This window comes from Anas acuta, chromosome 1 (assembly GCF_963932015.1).
Source record: "Anas acuta chromosome 1, bAnaAcu1.1, whole genome shotgun sequence".
NCBI classification, from domain to species: Eukaryota; Metazoa; Chordata; class Aves; order Anseriformes; family Anatidae; genus Anas; species Anas acuta.
Window position 1 is genome coordinate 194,733,616 of NC_088979.1, and position 25,288 is coordinate 194,758,903.

Below are 25,288 nucleotides of genomic sequence, written 5' to 3' on the forward strand. Positions count from 1 at the left end.
TTATGAACAGAGATCTATAGTAAGTACTAGGAATTTCACATTGGAAGAACTGCAGCCACACCTGATATTCCTCAATTTTGTGAAAAACTATAAAATTCTTAGCTAATCTGAGCTATAAATCAAAAAACGCTAAAAGCAAATTTTAAAAGCTCCTTAGCTCCTCCCCACCTCTCGATTTCTACAGTTCCTTGTGTCTTAAAATAGCTTCCAAACTGAGAAGTTGCCTTTTGCTATATGCTTACAGAGCTTTTCTCGTATGAAAGCACAAGCAACTGGTTATGGAGAAGCAATAATGATCAATGAAAAAAGTCTATGTTGTTTGACTCAAATAAACAAACAAATAAATGCCATTTTAATGGAACTGCATGTTGCCCCTGTGTACACTAGGTACAGCAAGAGGCTGATTCAGCCTTGTGATGCTGAATGCCTACATGTGATGCTCATTGCCTACATGAAGAATCTCTGTTTCACAACAATTTAACTTTTGTGCCAGTTACTACACCAGTCTTCCAGAATATATCTAAAACTAGCTGGAGTAAGAGCAGAATGTAGGCCTATTTTTTTTTCCCAGTATTGTATGTCAGAGACAGAAATACAGCCTAGCCAACTTGATATCAGTCCAGTATTGGTTTCCATGAAACAGATCATCTTTTCCATCAACAATTCCCATAAATGCTATATGAATTATTAATGGTCAGTAAAATGCCTCTTAGCCAGGACTAGAAGAAATCTGTAAAATGTTCACATGAGTAAATCATTTAATCTCTCAAAGTGGGGATGAATATTGTAGTTGCATCTTATACCCCTGCAACAGAACACTCCTGTAATTTTATAGCTATGTAAGTTACATATGCAAAAAACACACAGGATCACTTCCCAAAGATCAGTATACTACAGTACTCTGATTTCCCAGCTCGCCTTCAACAGACAACTATAAATGTTCATGGGCAGGATATCACAGGGACAGATCATGCAAGGATTTCATGATCAGAAAGGTGGCTTTTGTTTTGTTTCTGGTGTCTCTTTCGTTGTTTTTGTTTGTTTGTTGTTTTGCTTTGTTTTAAAAGATAACAGAGCTGATAGGAATGTTGTGTATACAAAAAAAAGAAATCATTCTCTCCTATGTAACATCTTTGATATTTTTAGGGAAGATAAAGGAAGAGTATTCAAAACAAAATAGTAAAAAAAAAAAAAAAAGTATTTTGTAAAGCTAAGTTGTTCTCAGAAGTTCTTCATTTCTATGCAAGGACAAATTCTACTGCTAGAGATACGTGAACTCTAATGACTGATGCATTCATTCATCTTTCCACAGGGAGAGTGCTTTGTTAAGACAGAGTAAGAAGTCAAGACTCTATGTCAACAACAGCTAGATTGTGAAGCAAACTCAAATTACCTATGCCCCTTACTGCAACACAAGGAGAGACTAATTTTTCATCTACTAATTTTTCATCTCTCTCAAAGAAATCATGCCTGCTTGCTTTTGAGGTATGCAAATGTCAGGGCTTGCCTTCCCTGTTTTGATGGAGGAGTCTCTGGAGAACACCAACAGAAGAGTAACACAGCAGCATGCTGACACTCCCCATTTTCAGTCTCATTACAGCACAGGTTTAATAAGGTAACACCTTCTTTAACTCCATGGCCCACTGCAGCTCCCTATAGGTTTCTATAGCAAATACTAAAATTTTTGAGGTGGTTATTTTTATGTGTCAGAAGATGTGTTAGAAGAGGTTCTAAAACTAACACACAAAACAGTAATTCTGCATATTAGGCTTCAGTCATTTCTCACTCTGTGCCGTTGTATGAATGCTGTGAGCATGACAGCCGTAAAACGTATTCAGGCCTTGAATGAAGCCCTATTTACACCATCTTTTTAGTTAGAGAGGATGAGAAACCAAACACTATTGAAAAAGGGGGGAGGAACAAAACTAATACACAACAAACATTCTGGATTACTTCAAGGTACAACAAAAAAAACAACAACCCACTCTTTACAGTGGGCTGGAGAGCAAGGATTCTCTATTATGGCAGTGATACTCCAATTACTCTGAAAGGCTACACAAATTGAGAAACCTTGCCTGCAAGGTTTCTCAAGAAACCTTGGCTGCAAACACGAACAAAATGCTGTAGCATCTATTCCTGTGCTTTTGGAGGATGCCTGGCTGCTTCCAACATGGTTTGAAGTGCTTCCTGGTGCTTCCAGCTATGGGTAGAAGAGAGCTGATGCTAGATTTATGAAATGTGATTGACAGTCAATTAAAGTCAAGGTGCTTGAAAACACCATAATTAAATAAATAAATGTCCCATAATAAATGAAACAATTACTTCTATTTAATTAATTAATTCGATTAAAACTTCTAATAAAAAGAGCCTTGCTATTTTTTAAATATCAGTTGTTCAGAGTCTGTTATCTTCATGAATATTCAGGATACTTACATCATTGATAAGAGAACAATGATCCCCTGAAAGTCAGCCACTGTCCACAAATCAGCATTTTTTTTAAACAAACAGTGAAAGAAGTCAGGAGTTACCTGTTTCTAGTTTCCTTATATCTTTCAAAGAGAATTGTTACCTTTAACGCAAAACTACTTGTTGCGAAAGATACAAAAAGATGCAAATGCAATTTACTCCATTAGCCTATGAACTTTTCTTTAACTTTAAAAAGGATTACAAGATTATCAGAAAAACTACCCCAAAAGCCAGCTGCCTGTCAAATCTCCAAACTGACCATTTTCAAAGGTCTTGTCCCTAGATTCCAAGTGTATGTTTCGAACTCTGAAAGACAGCCTTTGATGTAGCGCAGATGGGAAGAAAGAGCCCTGAAGAATCTTTATCTGATCTGGAAAGATCAGCTCCCTAGAAGGCCTATTCATCTCCCAGCCTTCACTTGCGTGTGCATGTGTCGTATCTTTATCTCCTCCTAACCAGCAAAGAATTCTGCCAGCTAATGGCCCAATTACAATTATATTCAGTACAATGAAATCAATCTTTTTTGTGCTTCCAACTCTCCACTAAGTATTTTATCTTGAAAATAATATTTGACTACCCCTTGATATCCTAAGCTATTAGAAAAATGTGTAAGCATGGAGTTGTTAGACATCAATAGCTTGACAAAGCTTTCTAAAGTACTGAATCCGTGATATTTAAAAGCTTATTTTAATAAGAGAAATATCCAGGGAGAATACAGAAATACCAGGCTTGAATAGAACAATATAGAAGCATGCAACTAACTTCAAATCCTGATTTAAAATATGATCCAAGTACTTGATTCAGTTCTTGCATAAACAAGAGAAAACCCACAAGTGTTATCTGTAACAGCAGTGCTAAACATGGTTTTCACATCTGCATCTGAAACACAAATATTGTTCTTCTGTAGCTGATTACAAATTGCAAGTCACTTACAAGAGAGAAAAATAGGAAAAAAAGCATCAGACTGGGATACGGTGTCTGAAGTAACAGTGGAAATTTCACTACCGCTTTAATGCAAACTGACAGAAATCTAAAAATTTGTATTTTCATCTCAGTTGGCTGTTACACTCTGTATTAAGCTAAACCAGAACTCTTTTCTGTCCCCTTGACTTGATTCTATTGTCTTTACCTGCATGGAGCAGGTTTATTATGATTCTTTTTTTTTTTTTAAGTAATAAATTAGTCAAACACTCATGGATTATGTTATTCATGCGTTTTCCATTACTGTACTGTATAAAAAGATCACCCAATTTGGCCAAAAGGGGTGAGATTTCAACAAGAAACACATGCAAATTGGAAGGTCAGTAGCCCAAAAGTGATCCTGGGAGTGCTAATGATAGCAAGGTCATTACCCCCATATAAATGACACATGAGTTTATTTTTCTTTGTCTTTGTTTCCATACTCCCAGCGGGACTGGGAGGGGTTAACAGGGAGCAGTTACCTTTTTACTTGTAACTCTCATTAATGTATTTGGTAGATGACCTTCCTGACAAGTGGGCATTCCTAATTATTACCAGCACAAAAGCTGATCTAGATTTGACAGAGCTGCAGCACTTCAGTTTTGCTAAGATTATCCCCAACCATAAAATGTTTTAGATTGTGCCAAACACATATGTAATTCTGCTGATTTAAACTGTAACCACAAAGTGTAAGATCCACTCTTTCAGATTATTTTTTTCTTTAAAAATATTTTGAATGCTAATGCAGTATGACAAAAGTTTCCATTATAATTCATATTTCCCTCCTTCAAATAAGGACTGTTTCCTTATGTACCATTGTATTCCATTACATAAATGTCATAATCCTCAGTGTAACCAGAATTTCAATACTTGCAGAGACCATTAAACCATACACCCCCATTTAGGCACTTCCTCTAAGAACCACAGAAATAAAAGCACAATTTAAAAGTAAACTTGCAACAGCGTAAGAAATCCTAACAGTGCAGATTAATACACAGTTGTGGTTTATACAGCCTTTGCCACTGAAGTAACTGTTCACAGGAGAAATTATGTTTTTAATTTTCTACAGAGAGAACTTGTGCTTAACTCTACTAACACACAAACAGACTTGGAATACCAATTCATAATTTTGTCAGAGAGAGGCACTGTTAGGTCAAGAGTAAATTATTGGCAAGAATTAGTTACAGATCTCCATCTGGCCCTGTCTTGTTTCAGCCATATCTAAAATAAATGATTCTAGTATAAATCAGGAACCATCACCAGTTTAGAACCAGAGGGCCTCAGTTATGAATTCTTACACTAACAAGACACAAAGGAACAGTAGCATAAATAAGTAATACGCAGTAGTCACTTCTTTAAATTTCCAAGAGATTTTGTATTAATGCAGTATCCCCCTTCAGCTGCCTACATACAACCCGTTCTTTGTAGAGTTCCAAGTTTTAGAAATAAAAAATGCAACTGGATTTCCTCTTTTTAACACAAATCTACTGTATATATAATTTATATCTCCTTTAAAGCATTTTTATCTCTGTGACAGAGAAATAACATATTGAGAAAATGAGCACACAGTAATGCAAGTGGCATTTGCATCATATTTTCTAGACTTCATCTGATTAAATGTGAGGTAAGTCATAAACTGTTCTATGCAGCATGTCAGCAGCTGTATTATGTTTGAAAGTTGTTATGCTCAAATACATTTGCTGAAGTAATCCTGCAGCAACTATTTGAGAAATTAGAAGTTGACAGGATTTTATTTTTTTTACACTACAGCTCCATAGACACTATGTTTATTCAGAGCATGGCGAAATCTCCCTTTTCTGCATATCTGATTTTTTAAGGTTTTTATATGGTGACTGGCAGTAAGTGTTTGCTTTGTGCTGATCTCCAGCATGGTTTTATTTCATGTATTTACACTGCAGAGTCACGGCCTCTCTCTCACTCTGGCATCTGCTGTGCCACACGATGACAGGCTGATCTATGGTCTGTTAATGAGAACATCTGAAGCAGATAAGGTCACAGACAAAGGATGTTTATAATTGATCTCCTGTATTCAGCATAAACCTTGTATGAAATACTCCCCAGCCATTGTCTGGAGCCAGTTTTACTTCTGTCATTGGAAGCAGCAGATGAGTCATATTCATAACGAAAAAGGGCATATGAGAAGTCTGCTGACATTGTGAGCTTTACCAAAGCACTCTTCATACCGATTATTGATCTAAATTTATACATAATCTAATACATCATCCAATCAGCAGTTCACAACATTTTTGAAAAGGATGTTATAGTCTGGACCACAATTCAAAATAATGCCTCAAATTTTGTCTTCCATTATTAAGTATTACTAACAACTAAAGTGCTAGAATTTTCTGTAGTTTAGCTTAGAAAAAAATCTATAGAAAGATTGCCTCATATCTAACACAAGGTTGCCATGTCGGATGAAAAGAAATCCAGTTGAAAGAATTTATTATCTTCCATATATTTAGAAGATAGGGCTTTTAAGGATTTTATATCTTTTAGCAACTATAGTGAAAAAAATGTTTATAATTCAAGCCAATCTTTATTCATGTTGTTTCATGTTTCACATGAGTGAAGAGTGATTCTCCACAGAGAAATTTTACCCTTCTAGCAGATACGCAATTCCAAAGCAGTAGACCCAAAATAAATTAAGCCTTTGGTCTGAATCAGGTCAGAAATCGATAAGAAGCCAAATCTGACCTAGAGTATTTGAGATTACAATATTGCAGGTGAATTTAATGTATTCTGACATGAATAATCACATTGATTTTAATAGAAAATAGTGGAATAGGGAGACCTAATCAAATATGTCTCACATAGGAGTTTGACATCTAAGGTAGTGCACAATCATCTGTCCCTGAAAAAACTTGAGGATATGAAAAGTCAAAAAGAATAAAAGCAAAAGGCCATTTGGCACAGTAACATTTCTCCACTATATAAAAGACACACTTCTCTAAAATATGAAATAGAGCTTTTCTCTCCTACTTCTTTTCTCTTATTATGCAGATTTAAGAATTTAGTTAGTGGTATCAAATGATCCAACAGAGAAAGCAAATGTGACAATGCCCGTGCTTCTACTGCTTAAAGAGTGCTGAAAGACACTTAAATATATACTATAGTGGAATTCTTAGTAAGATTTGGTAAGAATCTAAAAAGCTTCGGTAGTAGTCAGAGGTACAGTTAAGGTCAAACAATCATTGATTCTGTCCTGAAAACAAAACTCTGCTCCCAGGGCAGAAAAAAATACATACAAATATATATATATATATATATATATAAGAATAATAAATAAATAACTAAAAAACTAATAGGGACACATTCAAACTCCCAGGACAGCAGTATGGCTGGGTATGCACCTAGGAACATGCACAACAGGTGAGTGTTGCAGGGAGGATCTTTTTTGTATCAGTCAGTAGCTGTCTGGAAACTTACTGGTTTCCACCTCAGCTTGGTCTCTGGTGTTCACAAACCTAACTAGTAAGAAAATTGGTACTAGATGAAAGGAAATTATACATGAGCCAGCAGTGTGATAAACAAATAAGGTGCTAAAACATTTCTGAAGGGCACCTGAGAACCAGAGAACAGGACAAAACAAAAGCACCCACAACAACAGACAGAGGTACACAAATTTGTTCACCATGACTGGGAGGAAACATCACTGAGGAAATAGCATACCAATTTAATATGCTGCAGAATGAGTGTACAAAACATTTCTGTTCTGCTATTGTAGCAACAATGAACCTCGGAAATTCTTATCAGAGTATTTTATTAATTCCATACTTTCCACATTTATGGGAAGAGGGAGGGAGGAAGAAGGTTTAGTTTGCAAGTCTGGGTATATTTCTAGAATGTGTAGAATTAGGAGATTGAGAAGCTTGCAAGATCATGACAGCTTGATACTGCCAAAATATTTCAGTAGATGGGGGAGGAAGAGAGAGAACTGTAGAAAAATAGCATGAAGAAAAATATCAGAAAAGGAGAGTAAGAAACAGTCTGTCAAATGCACCCTGACATCTAGCAATGAAATTTTGTTAGTGGTTTATAGAATCAGTGAAAGATCACTTCTTTTAACATACAATTTATCCTTCTCATTCACTGAAGTTTCAAACCCTTAGAGGTTCTTATTACACTTTCACTCTAATAATTCATCTGCCTTAAATGCAAGCCACATTAGTGTTACATTTTTAAACAAGCTTGAAGTGAAGGACACATGCTGAAACCATTAGACTGAAATTGCCAACTGCTCTGACAAATCACAAACTGCATAACACCACCAGCTACAGTTCACTGCCTGCCTTAGGAAACTCTTTCAAGCTTCACAGCTGAGCTGGTAACTTCACAGCCATGATTAGAAGATGACACATACACTGAGTAGGCATGCCTTGTTACCCCGCTTTCTCAGCTGTAGTACATGTATAGTTTTTAGCCACACAGGGAGAAATCAGGACTACATACATTTATTTTAGAAACAGCTAAACTAACCGACTCCAAAACAAGTGTTCTTAAAAGTCACCTATGTAATTTTCCTCTATCACAAAGAAAAAAAATGAAATAAATGAACATAGATGCAGTTCAGTTTGTTTCACAGCTCCTTCAACATTTAATTTGGTTTCTAGTTAAAAAAAAAAAAAAAAAAAAAAACTGCTTAAAATGTCTACATGCTTCTAGTGCCACTAAAATCTGAACATGATACAAATGGGAACAGGCACATCTGAAATACACATCCAACTGCCTAATTTCAAAGAAAAAAGGAGGAAAATGAATACATCAAGTAAACACAACCTTACTAAAGGCAAGGAGAAGAACATATCGATATAGTCCTGCATCACTTATGCAATAAAAACTCTGCGAAGTCAGTTATATTTAAACAAATTGAGAATGCAACAACAGTTGCATTTTGCCTCATCATCTTGTAATTGAATTGGAAAAAAAATGTTATATATAAGTTATACCAATTAGTTATACAAGTTTAATAATAATATATCAAGACTTCATTCCAATAGCTGTTTATCTTTTTTGTTTGTTTGTTTGTTTTTGTAGCATTCTGCTAGTTAATGCAATTCACAGAAGTAGAATACAACCAGGTACAAAACACTGCATTTCAAGATGTGCAGTGAGTTCTGGATTTACTCACACTTTGTATGCTGAAAAACACATATAGATATCATGCTGTTACAATCCCAAAAGAAGATCAGAAAATTGGCAATAGAGTATGTGTTGAAGAGACAAGTCTCTTTTGGCCACATCAGAAACAGCTTTAAACTCTATCAGAATTGGATAGGCATTTACATTAAAAGGATCGAAATCCAGAATTTCAACGAATAGCAAGAGGAGGCAGACATTATTACTACCTCTGTAGAATAGGAGGAAATGATTTTATTTATGACACATACATAACCTAAAACAGCATGATAAGGTTCAAAGTAATTTATGATTTACAATAAAACTGAGAAAATAGTACTTAATCTGCATTAGCATTTCCAGAAATGGGCCTAGTAAATATGCAACCTTATTCACAACATAATCCAGAGCTTAAATGATATAATCATAATGTGAACTTAAAAAAAGAAACAAAACAAAACACAACTATCCTCCTGGATTTGCAGTGTATAAGCTAGCATCAGTCTGAATTTGATGGATTAAAAGTTTGTTTAAAAGAATGAATCCAGTTCTCAAACAGAAGAACAGAACAAAACAATCCTCCCCCCCCCACACACACACAAAAAAATCCCACAGCTGAATAACAAATGTGGCTTTTACAAAGCAAGACAGTGTATCAACAGTTTTGCATGTCAAGATAAAAATGGAGCAGGTGGTAGGCTAGAGCTGCTGAATAATCAACTTGATCTGATCAACACTCAGTGGGCAAAAGCCAAAGAAAACGTGTTACTGTTGGCAACAGCAGAAACAAATTGTACATTTAAACTGCATGCTATTTTCAGGCAATATTTCTCTAATGGAAGTAATTCTAGCCAAAAGAAATAAAAAGTGTTTAAACAGAGTACTGTGTAAAACTTGGGAAATGAACTGTGGAAGGAAAATGATCTTCTATAAGCAAATGGGAAAACAAACAAAGTTGTTTTTTTTTTCTCCCCATAGAGGCAATAAATACACCTGCTGTAACAACCACACCGGAAACACCAAAACATCAACCAGTTCTACATCTAGCTTTGCACTGGTTGGAAATCATGACATTACTGTTGGAAATGAATATCCCAAAGCTATCCTAAATAGTCTGTGGCTGTATAGGGACTGTAAGAAAGTAATATTTAACTATAAAACCTATTGATGTGCAGAATTTGTGTTGCCAACCTTCCTTCTCAAAATGAACTTCCAAGGAGCCAGAGGGTGCTGTTGATAGCTATGGGAGTGAAGCATTCTAATGGGATGTAAAAATCATTAATTTCCTCCACATCCCTATTAAAATAACATAAAAAATTACCGTGTAACTTTAAAACTCATTATCTATAAAGTAAACTGAGCTATAAATATATGTAGGCCATCACTAAGATTCCTCGGTCTATCATTCCCAAGTCCATATAATGCTTTATGTGCTCCTTGTAGCACACTGGAATAATTAACCATGAAGCATTCAGAAGTAAATATCTGAAAATTGGCTTTAGACCCATCTTCTTGAAAAGATTTAAAAAAAAAAAACAAAAAAACAAAAAAAAAAAAAAAAAAAAAAAAACTCAGTACCCTTCTCATGCTCTTAAATTACTACCTAACTTATCTTGTGCTCTTTCTCTCCAAATATATACCTAGAGAAATAGGTATATATACTCCTTGGAGTCTCTTTCCTTTGTTTCAACTCTTTACTATTTGGTTTACAGCTTTTACCCTCCAGTCAGCTCTTCCAATTACCTCATCACTTTTCCTGGTCCAATAATAAAACCTGATCATTCAACAGTTTCTGTCAGTAGTGACCTTCCAAACTTATTTGAAGCACTTTTATTTCATAGATCCCAAAATTCTGTTGCCTAATGTCTCTTCGTTTGTTTTTTTTTTTTTTTTTTTTTTTTGTCACGAGCAACCAAAATTGTCCCAATTCAGGGAATTACGTTTCATTTGTTTTATTGACAATCAATGCAAACTTCTGATTACTGATTGTTGTCTTGAGAAATCTGACAATGAAATGCTTCAGAAATGCACCTCAGCTTTACTCAGGATGCCCCTCCATAAAGCCTCCCATCCACTAGCTGCCCTCAGGCCCCATGATGAAGGTGCCACAGAAGCCTGTGGTCAGGTTGTAACATGTTCCTTTTCTACTGCTGCTCCTGGCCTCTCACTCAACAGCTCCTCCACAGGAAGCCCCATAGGCCGCAGCCCCTCAGGGGACAGCACTGTACAGGCCGGGGGTCTCCTCACCCCCACTCTGCCCTTCTCTTTTGCCTCCTTGCACTCTGCAGAGCCCCCTCCCTGCCTGTGCACCTCCCAGCCTGGCCCAACAGCCACCACCTGCTCTACAACATCTTCTGGCAGAGGCGTCCTGGCTTCCTCTGACTAGTTCCAGTTGGGGCACATGGGCGACAGCCGTTCTATCTGTTGCTGAGCCAGCTGGAACCAACAGCAGGTGGCACAGGGCAGCCCTGAGCTCCTCATCTAACAACACAGTCATCCAGGTTTTTCTCTTTCCTTCTCTTTTACAGAGACCAATCATATTGCATAACCATTTTCAGATGTAATGTCCCATAAATCCATCACCCTTCTGACGAACTATGGTTTTTCTTCCTGTGAGAAACAAAGTCGTGTTTTTGCAACAACTCCTTTATGATTTCACCTGCAACATAATCCAGATCTCCTTTGCTTCTTTTTTATTTCAATGATTCTTCTAAACTTTCTGAAATGTTTTTGAAAGAGACAGTGCACTCCCAGCCTTCTCTATACTTATAGGTTCAAGTTTTTACTTTTAGGCATTGCCATGTGATACTTTTAAAAGCAATTCATGTCCTTGGTCAATTGAATTCCTCTTCTAGAAACGTCTACATGGGATTTACTTTTTTCTTACCCTCCAACAGCAAACTTTCAGATTCTAAAGTAAAAAGCACATGTAAGAGGTGAACTCTTAAACTTGTGCCCTCTAGCTTTCTTCAGTCTATTTAGCCTCTGTAGTATCCTCCCATTTGCTTTGAATGTGGAAGAAACTCAGCTCTTTTATGCTCCCAACCATTTCTGTTCCATCAAGTAAAAGTCTTCTCTTAATTTAGTTGCGAGGTTGTAAAACAAAAATTGCTGAACCTATAACATGAGAAGTTTTTAGTGGATGTTACAAATTCTCATCCAGCTCCAGGCAAACATAAGGTATATAAATATTAAGCATATATGCATAGGGATAGTTATTAAAAGATCTGTATTAGTATATTAAGCATTTCAGCAAATATGCAAATATCTCTCGGGGTTGCCAAGTTCCATAAAAACTTTTCTCTTAGGATGAAATGCTGACCCTACTGCAGTTCATGTGAGGACTTGCACTGTCTTCTCCGAGATTTCCCTCCTGCTGTCTCAAGCCCTGTGCATGTGAGATGATGAAATTTATAACCAGAGCTACTCTTTTATATTCATTGATCACTAATAGTCATGAATTGCTTCAGCCATTATTTCTCTTCAGCATCTCTTGTCATATCTCTGTCATATGTCAGATAAAAAACAATTCTTTCTTTCTAGGCAGTACAGTGCATTTCTGGGTATTCTTGTGATTATGAAAAAAAAATGTAACCTGGTTTAGGTTAACATTTGCATGTTAAATAAGAGAATTAATTCTATAAGATCATTGAAATAGTACGTGAAATTGTACGTGAAAAAGTATTATTTTTCAATTCAAAACCTACAGATTAAAAACTAATGTAACATATTGTCATGGCTACAGAAGTATTTAATACACTTTCACAGCCATTGTGAAGTAAGTTTTGTTAAGGGTATTTCCCTTAAAAAGGAAAATAAAGCAGAGAGGTTAAATAATTTGACCAAAATCACACAAAGCTATTCCTCTTCCCCCCCCCCCCCCCCCCCCCCCCCCCTTTTTTATGATTCTAAAATCTATCTAATTCTATCTAATCTATCTAATTCTATCTAAAATCTATCTCATCTATCTGATTGACTGGCTTAGTGACTATAATGTTCATTCTTGAATCACCACTCAAATCACAATTTCCTTCCAATTAAAAAAAAAATAATAATAAAAAGAGAGTCTTTTCTAGTGTTACCCTCACATGGTGACACATTTGAGAGCTACTACAAGCAGTTTGGGTTGATCAATGATGACTTCCACCAAAAGGTGTTTAATTAGGATGTCTCACACTTTTCTGTGTATGAAAAACTAATTGCCACCTTCTAGCTCAAAGAACACAATCAAAAAGCATTATCCCATCTCAAAATTGCCTGAGCATTTTCTTCATGTCATTTGCACATCTGGTGTTACTTCATTTTTTATAGTCTTGTACGCTTCTTCTCTATAAAGAAAATAAACTATACAAACAAGTTTAGCATCCTGTCAATAAGTATGTTTTCTTTTATTTCAGCTAGACCTACCTACTGAAAATTATCATCTGAATTAAATTGTGAACAGCAGAAGAAACACAAGAAAGCTAAAACTTAATTTTATGTATATATATATATATATATAAAATAAAAAAGGAAGAAAAAAAGAAAAGCAAAACCAGACAGACATGTTAATAATGTCATAGTGCAAGTATACCTTAAAGCAAAAGATGGCAGTACCTCAGCAGACTGAAAGTTTGAGGCAGCCAGCTCAGCCTTGTGCCTTTGACTGCAATTGACCTGAGTTACACTTAACAAAACCTCATGGATCCTGCCCACAAGGAAGAATTTATTCCACAGTCCTGTTTAACTGGTATGTTACATGGCAGAGGTGATATTCAGAAGTCAATCTGAATCTTAAATTAAGAGATCTGAAACATGAAGGACTCTGGTAGATTGTTAAAGGTTTAGATTTTTTTTTTTTTTTAATATACAGAAAGCTCATTTTAAGATTATTTAATTATTTATTTAAATCTTGTTAGGCTTATATTCTCAAGAAATACTGGAAAACAGATTAATTGTTTTTGGTAAGTGATGAAATGCTGATCCTACTGCAGTTCATGTGAGGACTTGCACCGTCTTCTCTGAGATTTCCCTCCTGCTGTCTCAAGCCCTGTGCATGTGAGATGATGAAATTTATAACCAGAGCTACTCTTCTTCTGTATTCATTGATCACCAATAGGCATGAATTGCTTCAGCCATTTTGGTAAGATGAAACAAAGATTTGACCCAGACACCTCATTAACAAGGTCATATCTCAACCATTTTCTACCTTTCATATCTGCATTGATCCAGTAATACCAAAGCTGTCCTCCCGCTAACCTTACAAAGTATTACCCAAAGTGGAAGGAAAGTATTTCTTTTCTTTGCCTCTTCAAAAGTGACTGAACTAGATTTGCTCAGATATGACAAAAATATTCAGATGTAGGCACAACTGTATCTGGGAAGCACTGATGCAAATCATAGAAGAAGAAAGGAGAGCCTTAAGAAGCAATCTTTTTGCACTACTAAGATACATTTTTCTCAGCTTTCTCATACAATGTCTCAATATTTGACATTACTCAAAGTGTAAAGGAATTTCTAAATCCAGGTGTCTGAAGGTTTTTTCTCAACATGTAAGGAGTCAAAAAATTTGATGTAGCTATAACAAGTCATTATAAAATTTTGACAATATTAGCTATAATGGTTACAGTCAGCACATCTAGAGAAAACTCCACTATCCGTCTAATCTGTAATAGTAGGCTATGGACTACGCATAAAATTACTTAAGCAAGAAAGTCACAAAAGAGAATGCTTAATGATTCAGGAGATTAAAAGATATTGCTCTTAGAAGCAAATCATGATATTTTGAAAGTAGGAAGAACTCTGAAATCAGAATGATCAATTTAAGTAGTCTACAAATTTCCTTACTTTAGGTAAAGAAAGGTGTTGGGTTTTTTATTAACTTATTATTTAATTTCATTTGCTTCCTAAGAGTTCTAGTCAATCTAGAATAGTGAATATTGCCAAACATGCATTTTGCTTCAATTTAAATGTTTCATAGCATTTAAATAAAATGAAATTCTTGTTAAACTGAATGGTTTTCCAGGCTGACGGTTTAAAAATATTTAAGCTTATTTCAGGGGATGGACATCTCTTCAGACTAATCATCTGATATATTTCATTTGCAAACAGAAAAAAAAATACATTGGATAGGCATACTTTCTTTTATACAGAAAGCACTAATTATTCTTTTCTTAAGCAATAATACTTACCGTAGCTTAGGAGCTGAATCTTAAATATATATTTTAATCTTCATATTTTAATTTATATGTTAGTATTATCTTCCATCTTATCATAAACCTAGTCAAAAGTCTCAGAAAGAAAATATTTTCCAATATGGAATAGAAGGTTATATTTGCTAATTCTTGAAATGTTTACTTTTCAAAAATGCTGTTTCTAGGTATAGCACATTTGACACTGTCACAGAAATACTGCTCGTTCTGCTTTTTAAACAATCAAGTTGTCAGATTTGTTTTAAATATGTTCAACACAGCACTGTACCAAAATTCCCTCAGTCTTAACATAGAAATTAGATTATTGAACAGATTTGGTTTTCTTTATTTTTGCTAGTTTTGGTTTTATTTTTTTTCATGGAAATAGCACTGATTGGATGATACAATGAATCCTAAGCAAATTCTGTAACTGGTGCAGAACCTGGGCACACTCTGAGGAGGGGAGGAAGGTAAATCTAGGAAGCTGCAGTAACAAGATGGTCATGCCATACCTCCTCCCAGGTATATTCAGGTATATTCTAAAATCAGTGGGATTTATTAGAACTATACTGCATCTATAAACAACTGATTTCTAGCCCAAATATTATTTCTCACAGATTTGAGATCTCTCAGGACAACAAATAAAGAAAGAAGTACTGAAAAGAAGAGAAAGAAGCTGTGTACCAGGTAAAGCTTTACATGTAAACTTTTTCTACTTCCTTGAAATAGAGGAGATAAACCCAGATCCAGTGTCCACTAGAACTTAGATCTTTTAAGAGACCAACTTGAGGAAGCCTGTAGCAGAAAGCCCAGAAAGTTATTTACTGCAGAGCCATTCCTCATTCTACATAATTATGGACAAAATACATTGTTCTGCATGATAGGCCTGTAACAATTTCTTCTTGGAAATGTACTCTCTTGTATGAGACAAAGCATCTGAAAATATAGCCAGAAAATAAAGATAGATTCTCAAATAGCATAATTCTACTGTTGTTCAATGTAAAATACTGAATTACTGTTTTGGGGGTAAGTCCACATCATCTAAAAACTTAATGTAAGGTGTAAGGAAATTTCAGTACAATTTCATCTACACTATCATTATTCAGTTTTTCTCCCTTGTCAACTGCAATTTCACATTCTGCATTTAAAACTATATCATCTCTAGGCATATACGGATTTCATGTTTGTCACAGAGATTCAATGAACCATATATGTTCATGTGTATACAATTATGTTTCTATCTCAGACAATGTATGTGTGCTAACATATCTAGGTCTGAGAGATTAACAACAGCACTCCAAACTACCTAGATTTTGTACTTAGAATATTTTTTTTTTTTATTATTATTTTTTTTAATGGTTGTCTTACAAACAAGTACTTCTATGTATATGTAAGATAATCCTTACCACTATGTGTGTAAACAAACAGCTCCATACAGTAAAGAATCCTATTATTTGTTGCTACAGCACATGTGCTCAGTCTCATTATCATCCAGAAGACCCAGTTCTGTGTATACACCACAGAATTTACTGCAGAACTGGAATGTAGCAATACAAACCAAACTTTTTATGCATATGAAGCCCTGACATACCAGAACAGAATAGAACAGAAATTCCTAAAGAATAAGTGTTCAAACAGTATTATAGCACATCCTGAATTGTAGTGTATAAAATAGCCCAAACTTAGCTGATTTGATTTTCTTCAGTTATTTAAATCTCATTACATATGCCCTATTTAATTCCCTCTCCATTTAAATTGATATAAAACATGAAAAATCCTGTAAATAATTTAGTGTGAAAAAATATACAAGCTAATTAAAAGCTAAAACTTGAAACCCAAACACATTGTAAACACTTTTCTTTTTAAGAAGAGATAACTTTTTTTTTTTTCATTTTTGAAGCTGTCCTTTGTTTTGTTTTGAAGAACCAATGAGATTTTGTAGTATACTTTTACAGAGTAAAACTGCTTACAAAGAAACCTTTAGGTTTCAATTCCTTTGATTTCATATTACCAACAAGGGTTTGGTGGATTTTTTTTGGTTTATTTTTAATGCTGTTTAAATTATAATTAAATGAATAAAACCTACATGTATTCTTTACCATGCAATGTAATTTTCTGTAATTACAAATTAAAAATGTCATCATGATTATTAATTGCTCTCTTTAATTGTAATTTGAGCATTTGAATGCCACCTTACAAGATATTACTGAGGTCAGACTTTGGTGGCAGATGTCAGTGGGAGGAGTGGAGGGGACAGGAGAAAGACGGTGCATTAATGCAGCAGCACTTTCCATCAGCAGATCCATGTGCCACAGACATGTAGAAGGTAATAATTAAAAACAAAAAAATCCTCTCCTTTTATTCATGAGTTGCACTGCTGTATACTTCACTTTTATGCCCAACAGATCTTAAAACAGATATTCATACATTAAGCTGTTCTTGCTCTTCAACAATTTTCAGGTAAGATCTTCCTGAAAATATAATAAGTGTAACATCTAATTAATATTTTACATTCATTTGTATTATCTACTTTCAAAATGATGAGAATTATCCAAATAAGATTTATGACCTTATGTTAATCTGACTGAAACTGCATCATGTTCATTTTTTTCTTCCCCCTTTTTTTCAGAAATTTCAAAGTAGCTTTTTTATCCCTCAAGAGACCTGTTTTCAAATGCACATTAAGACACATACTGTTCACATTCCTGTTCCCTGCCATCTGTGGAGATCTTCAAATATTCAAAACACAGTTCCAAAGGATTCCAGTTCTATTTCTACTATTTGACATTTTTATTCCTATTCTTTAATAGTTCAGTCATTAAATGTATTAATGAAAAATCTCTTTTTGAAATATGAAAAATGAGTCATAGTTTCTGGTAAAATAAAACTGTGTTTATCATTTCAATGAAATAAAGAAATGCTTAAGTAACATGATTCCAAATATCATTATTCTTACTTAGCTTCCTCATTAGTAAGATTATCCTGGAGACAAAGCTCTTCGTGAACCCATTATCGTCTATTATCCAAACTGTTCTCTGACTCTTTCTCTCACACATATACACACAAATTGTCTAGCCTATAAATCCAATTGTATAGAACCTGGCAACACCCTGACTTTATATTGTCAATTTGAGCCTTAGATCTGCAATGCGAGAAGAGACACCTGCAATTTTTTATTTAGAGAAGAGTTGCTTTGTAGCTTAATTAAAGCAGTGTCTGACAGTTCAGAAGATGAGAATTTGCTTCTTCTGCAAGGTCTGACAGCATCCTCAGCTTAAATGTGATAATGCAACTTATGCAAGAAACAGTGAAATGTAACATTAAACCTTATCCCTCAGCTTTATAGAATTCAACCTTTAATAACCTTATCTTTCTTTTATTTCCACTAATTTATTTAATACAAATACATGACTCCCAACTTAGGAAGGCTCTTTTAACTAGAAGTTTAAAGATATATAAATATATTGATATATCTATATAAATTTATTTATAAATATAAATGTATATTGTATAAATATATCTTTAAATTTAGATATATATAAAAGTATGTAAATATATTTTTAAGAGTGCCTGTAATGAGCTTAGTAAGTAGCATCAAAAACGAAGAGAATTACTTTCATATAGTAATCTACTGTACTTCAAATAGGGAGTCCGTACACATTTACAATTAAATATCAACACAGTAGTAACTCAACTATAATCCAAGTGGATCATATTTTTTTTCAACAGTTTTGTGTGTGCATGTGTATGTTTTGATTTGGTTTGTTTTAATTTAAAAACAGCATTTTTTTCTGAATGAAGAACTTGTATTGAAAGTGCACCAGTGTTGTCCAGAAATGGTCCCTCAGATCCATAGAATTATTAGTTCAAATAAAAACTATGGTGAGGAGAAGGAAAAAAAAAAAAAAAGAAACAGAAGGAAAAATAAGAGAAAGAGAGGGGAAATAAAAAGGAACAGAAAGAAAAAAGGGAAAGTAAGTACACATTTAAGATGAAGTGATCTGTGGATCAAACTTCAGATCAAAGACAAGAACTCACACCACAGTTCTCCCCAGTTCTTAAGATCTCAGTTAAAGGGTCAGCTGCAAAATAAATAAGATTTCAGTAGATTCATAATAAAGAAAAAAAGTTGTAAGTATGTATATGATAATAAGACTGACCTAGATCTGAAAATTATTTTGTGTTTTGGTCAGGCTAAGCAATACAATGTATTCTTGTGTGATACATGCATTCTTGTATCACACCTTTCAGGGTAATGCTGCAGTGAGAAGCAGCAGCTTCTTCCCTCTGGCATGTATTGCAGAAAAAAAAAATATGAACCTCCATGCACTTTGCTTCACTTCTCATATGAAATGAGAAGAGACATTTTTCGCTATTTCCTATTGCAAAGAATGTGTTTGCCTAAAATGTTAATCCTTACAGGTGTGGCCATGAATATCTTAGGGATATACTCTGGCAGAAATGGTGTCAATTACTACCAATTGACTAAAAAAGGTGCTGCAAAGCAACTATCCTATTCAATTAATTTTACTCCTTTTCCTTTCTCTTTTCATCCAGCTATCTGACACACTGGAACACTGAAAAAAAAAAAAAAAAAAAAAGGAAAAAAAAAAGAAAATGCTTTCTCTATTTTGTCTGTTCTCAATTTTTTTTTGACGTTTTACTTTTTTTTTTTTTTTCCCCCAAATTCTGTGATCTTCTAGACGACGCTTGTGCTCCTGAAATTCTTGCTAGCAAAAAGCACACCACTTTCTTTCCAGCAACAACAAATGTAAATAATGCTGCAGACAAATCCTTTTGGGTATCTGCAACCCCCATAACTTACAGAACCACTGTGTGTCCTGTCATGTTTCAAGAGTCAATCTGAGGGCTATACCAAGTGCTAAAACACCTGGCAAACTCTAGCGATGTGTGAAAGGTGAAGGTATCACTAGAACTACATTTTATCACGCTACTAACACAGTTTGTCATGGCACTGACATAGTGAATGAGGGCTTGACTCTGCTTATTCCCTTTCTTTCTACACTTCCTTTAGAAAATAATTGGTAGCAAGTTGTCAGCCTGCTATGCACTGCAATTCTGGCCAGTTCCAACCTGTCAGCACAAGAAAGCAAAAAGTCCATCTTCCTTACTCTCTACTTCTGCATAGCTTCATGAGCACTAGGAATTACCCTTGCTCTAAATGCCAGACAGCATACAGACACACATGGCTGTCAGTAGAAATACACATTCATATACTACTGATTTTTTTGCACAAGGTTCTCTTTTCTTAACATGCATGAATGGAGAAAGAAGACAGATTTAAAGTGAGATTAGATCATAATAAATTCACCATAATTGTTTTCTTAATGAGGTGTTTTGTTTATCAGGAAAGCAACTAAAGATAAAAATCACAATGAATCTCCATCTTCTCCTGCATAGTTTCTTGGTAGGAAAGCATCCAATGAAAATGAAAATGAGAGACGGAAGCTGCTCAACAATGCCGAAGGCATGCTCTCTTGCTTCTTTTTATTCAACAAAAGCTGTCAAAAATCCACATCTTCTGATGTACTTGCATTTAGCATAGGGGCTTGTCGATTATTTATCGCAGAGAGTTCTGTCAGACTAGGATTAAGATGTCCTAAAATTCCCAAGAGGGCAATTCATCATTACACAATATAGTGTGTGAATAATGGACACGCACAGAAGCCTCAGCTGACATGATGGCAGTGAATGATAGGTGAATTGAGGTCACGGGCTTGATGTGAAGACATTGGACAATGTATACCGAGGCTGTCAGTCAAGCCATTAAAAAGGAGAAAGTGCATGAATATGAAATAGCAAATAAAAAGACTAGCTTTTGTCTCCTTGTTCCTAATAGCTTAAAGCAAATAGATACTAGAGCTAATGAAAACGTGTGCTCCGTCTGCAAGTGTACTTCACACAGTGGCCGTTACCAGCAAAGAGAAATATCCTGAAAGTATTCAGTTATAGATTAATAAGGCCAAGAGTGGGCTTTTCTTTTGCCAGTACTAATGTTTATTTCTGTCTTTTCCACTCCTAGCATACTTATGAGAACTATGTTTCTGTAAAAACCTACATTTTAAAGTATAGCAAATTCATGTTACTTGTTTGTTTATTTATTTATTTATTATGTGTTTGACTACCACAAACCCATAACTCTAGAAATGCCATTGATGGTAAACTATTTCTCCAAACAGGACTACGTAAATAAAGTAGCACCTTGGAAAAAAAAAAAAAGTGATTAAAAGGAAACTTCCTCTGAGTTCAACTAAGCCAACAGAATTCTCAGTGTTCCAGTGAAAAGGGGGTCAATCCACTCAGAACCTCATGATACAATGGGAGAGTCTCCCTGACATGTCTTGACTTACCCTGTCCTCTGTGCAGTTAATACTCAAGTGTACCTTGCCATCTTGAATCTCATTAAGTCAGTGTTTTATTTATTTATTTATATTGCTGCTTCTCTCTTAGGAGTGAAGTATATGATTTCACCCATGACAAGGAAATTTCATAGATGTCTCTTTCCATAGAAGGACTGTTTATATCTGCTCGCTAATATGACTTTCAGCTAATGCTCCAGGTTGGAACATAAGCTAATGCACTTTCCGCTCAGTGAATTCCTTCTCTCTTTCAGTTTAATTTTTACAGTAACAACAATGTTCTTTATCTTGCATGTTCTTTACCACCAACAAAGACAGAAGGAAAGAAAATGTTGTTAATACTACATACAAAATAGTTTACAGGTTCTGTCTGATGTGCTATCCCTGTCATCCCACTTCATCCATTCATGCATTTTAATGATTTAATCTTCGGCATTAATAACATATTAAAAAATATTTAACATATTTTTCATTCAAACAAAAAATAACCTTGTGCTAGCATACAGAATAAAACGCTCTCTTGGACTGGATTCTCAAAATGCTTTTTTCCCACTATTGCATAAGTCAGCAGATCAACCAACCAGCTAGTTATGTCAGTTTATTTCTCCTGTCTTCCAAGTTACTGCATATTCAGTATAATCCAGTAGCAATCACAACAGGTCCCAGCTTTGGCTTCTGCAGCTACCTTCCCTTCAATTAATCCTATCAGACTTAAATCACAGCCTGCCTCCCCAATCCTCTTGTCTAAAGACTGTGGTCTCCACAGCTTCCACTCCCTCCTACTTAAGCAGGCCATAAGAATTTATTTTTCCAATTACTGAGGCACACTTTGCAAACTATATTTTTATGAACAAAATATCCTGTGCATATAGGCAGTCAAGCAGAAAAACTACCTTAATAAATGTATTTACACCTATAAACTCCCATTTTTCAGTACTGTATTAAATATTCTTATAATCTGTGTCATTTTAAAATTAATTCACTAGGCTGATCAAACTACTTTCAAATATCACTGACCATTTACTTCTTCTGCTCAGTAATCCAGTTCTCCTAAAACTAAAACGATATTCTAGATTTTTCAGAAATTTCAGCTAGATGTCACTTGGTTTAACATAAGCAACTAACTAGGTAAAACCAAGCTAACAACCAAAGATATGAATAGCAAAATGTGGAATAGATTGCTTAAAAAAGGGCAGTATATTATTTCCTATACCAGTAGCAGATTTAATATATATTTCATCATCTACCATTCTGAAGGTGATGTTTCTATACGTCATCTGATTTTACCAAAAAAAGGAGTGATAAACATTAAAAAATGTGTATGAAAATATAAAGCCTAACACAGTTCATTTTAAGAATATTCTATATTATTTTGCTGTTAGTTCTATAAATCTGAGTTCTTAATAATTTATATTTTTGAAATGTAATTGAAGCAGTCACTTCCAACGGATGAATGGCAAGCTTACATTTCAGCATATATCTATAAGTAGTTTCAGGTTGGAACATAAGCCAGAAAATGAAAAAAATATATATATATATATATGCCTGACATATATGTTTCAATGTTCCTGTAAGAGAAAAAATGAAATTTTAATGCAGATGAGCTTAACTACATCCTTTATAAAAACACATATTTATAATAGCAATGGCTGCACAAACAGGAAGTGAAAAACCCTATAACCTCATATGAAAGAAGTTTGTAGATTTATTTTACAAAGATACTGATGCTGTCTTCACATAGAAGTATAAAGAACAAGAATAAAACAAGCACTCTGAAAAAAAATCTGCATCTACTCACATGAGACATTGAATGGCACTGAATATATCACCATACACAAAATAAGTGATATTCAAGAAACGCTCAAGTCATGTAATGTATGGATTAAAATTACATTTCCAGGACTCTTTCATGTGCTGCAATGTTAGTAAAAGAGGGCACGAGAACTAAGAAGAAACTGTCCTGAATCAGAGCACCAACACCTGGTTCAATCTGAGCCCAAAGCATGGGAATGAGACAATATTGAAAGCATTTCTGTTTTGTGGCAACCTAATATAATGACCTGATCAGTTGTAAGAGTGTGGTGGTTTCACACTGATGGCTAGCTGAGCACCACTACCCTACTCTCTCACTCCCCCTTGTCAGGGTAAGAAAATATGTTGGGTGGGAAGCCATTGGGTAAGGACAAGGAGACCAGTTACCATTATAAGCAAAACAAACTCAGAATAGGGGGCTTATTGCCTACATTAATTTATTGCCTACTACTAATGGACTAGAACATTGAGAAACTAAAAGCAAACTTAAAAACACTTCCCCAACCCCTGTACACCCTCTTCTACCTTCTTGCCCTGAGCAGCACAGGGAAATGGGGAATGGAGGCTGTGGTCAGTCCCAAACACTTCGTCTCTGCCGCTCCTTCATGGTCACTCTCTGCCCCTGCTCCATGTGGGGTTCCTCCCATGGGATGCCATCCTTCCCAAACTGATCCTGCAGTGGCTTCACACAGGCTTCAGTTCTTCAAGAACTGCTCCAACATGGCTCCGTACCATGGGAACAAACTGCTCCAGCAGGGGTCCCCCATGGATCCCCCCCCCAGATCCCTTTTCCTGCGTGGGCTCCTCTCCACAGCGCCTGCTCCTGCGGGGGCTCTCCATGGGTCACAGCCTCCTCCAGGCCACATCCACCTGCTCCACCGGGGGCTCCTCCACAGGCTGCAGCGTGGAGATCTGCTCCATGTAGGACCCATGGGCTGCAGGGGGACAGCCTGCTCCGCCAGGGACCTCTCCACAGGCTGCAGGGGAACTTCTGCTCTGTGCCTGGAGCACCTCCTGCCCTCCTTCTGCATCAAAAAGCCATACAGTCAGCAGGTGATTCTCTTTCTCTATTCTGCTTTCATAAGACCCTACCTGGAGTGCTGCATTCCGTTCTAGGGCCTCCAATAAAAGAAGGACATGGCCTGTTGGAGCAAGTCCAAGGGAGGGCCACAAGGATGATTGAGGGGCTGGAGCACCTCTCCTGTGGAGACAGTTAAGGCAGTTGGTGTTGTTCAGCCTCGAAAAGGAAAGGCTCCGGAGTAACCTTAGAGTGGCCTTCCAGTACCTAAGGGGGACCTACAGGAAAGCTGGGGAGGCACTCTTTGTCAGGAAGTGTAGTGATAGGACAAGGGGAATGGCTTTATTTATTTATTTTTTAAGGGTAAATTTAGATTAGATATTAGGAAAAAATTCTTTACTCTTAGGGTGGTTGAGGCACTGAAACAAGTTGCCCAGAGAAGCTGTGGATGCCCCATCCCTGGAAGTGCCCAAGGCCAGGTTGGATGGGGCTTTGGGCAACCTGGTCTGGTGGAATGTGCCCCAGCCCATAGCAGGGGGTTGGAATTAGATGGTCTTAAGGTCCTTTCAATCCAAGTCATTCTATGATTCTCCTTCTGCACTGACCTTGGTGTCTGCAGGGCTGTTTTTCTCACATTTTCTCACTGCTCTCTCCCAGCTGCTGTTGCACAGCAGTTTGTTTCCTTTTCTTAAATCTACTTTCCCAGAGGCATAACCAACATCATACACTGGCACAGCTCTGGCCAGCGGCAGGCCCCTTTTGGAGCCGTCTGGAGCTGGCTCTGATCTGACATGGGGCAGCTGCTGGGCTCTGTTCACAGAGGCCACCCCTGCAGCTCCCCTGCTACCAAAACCTTGCCATGTAAGCCCAATAAATACTCCAGCATTCATTTGTAGAATTGCTCAAAAATAAGTAATCTTTACTGTCCCTTTTGTAACATATATTATATGTTATATTATATATTACAGATTTACACAGGGATAACAGCAGGCACATTCAAATGCCAAAAATTTCCCTACAGTACTTTCTATAAGTTTCTATTCCAAAAGCAGGGAAGAAAAAAAAAAACATTCAAAGACAAAATCTAAACTGTTTCTAACCTGAAGTTAAAAAATAAAAATAAAAATAAAAATAAAAATAAAAATAAAAATAAAAATAAAAATAAAAATAAAAATAAAAATAAAAATAAAAAGAAGATTTCATGTTTTCCAACTTTGATCCTGGAAATGACTAAACAACTTTTGTGAAATGTTTAAAAACCTGCAGCCTGACTCATTCATAAGGAAGGAGTTCAGAGAAAATGATTAAAATTTCTCAGTGTTAGAAGTAACCAAAACCAGATTTAT

At 35.7% G+C, this 25,288-nt stretch overlaps 1 protein-coding gene and 1 long non-coding RNA gene across 15 annotated transcripts in view; one reads left to right on the plus strand and one right to left on the minus strand.

Annotated features, from left to right (window-relative positions):
* Positions 1 to 25,288, minus strand: part of CACNA2D1 (calcium voltage-gated channel auxiliary subunit alpha2delta 1) — a 411,227-nt gene that overhangs the window by 211,952 nt on the left and 173,987 nt on the right. The gene's annotated exons all lie outside the window — the stretch shown is intronic.
* LOC137849858 (uncharacterized) lies at positions 11,278 to 17,661 on the plus strand. Its single transcript, XR_011092108.1, has 2 exons — positions 11,278 to 13,291; positions 15,350 to 17,661. It is a non-coding gene; the product is annotated as an uncharacterized lncRNA (long non-coding RNA).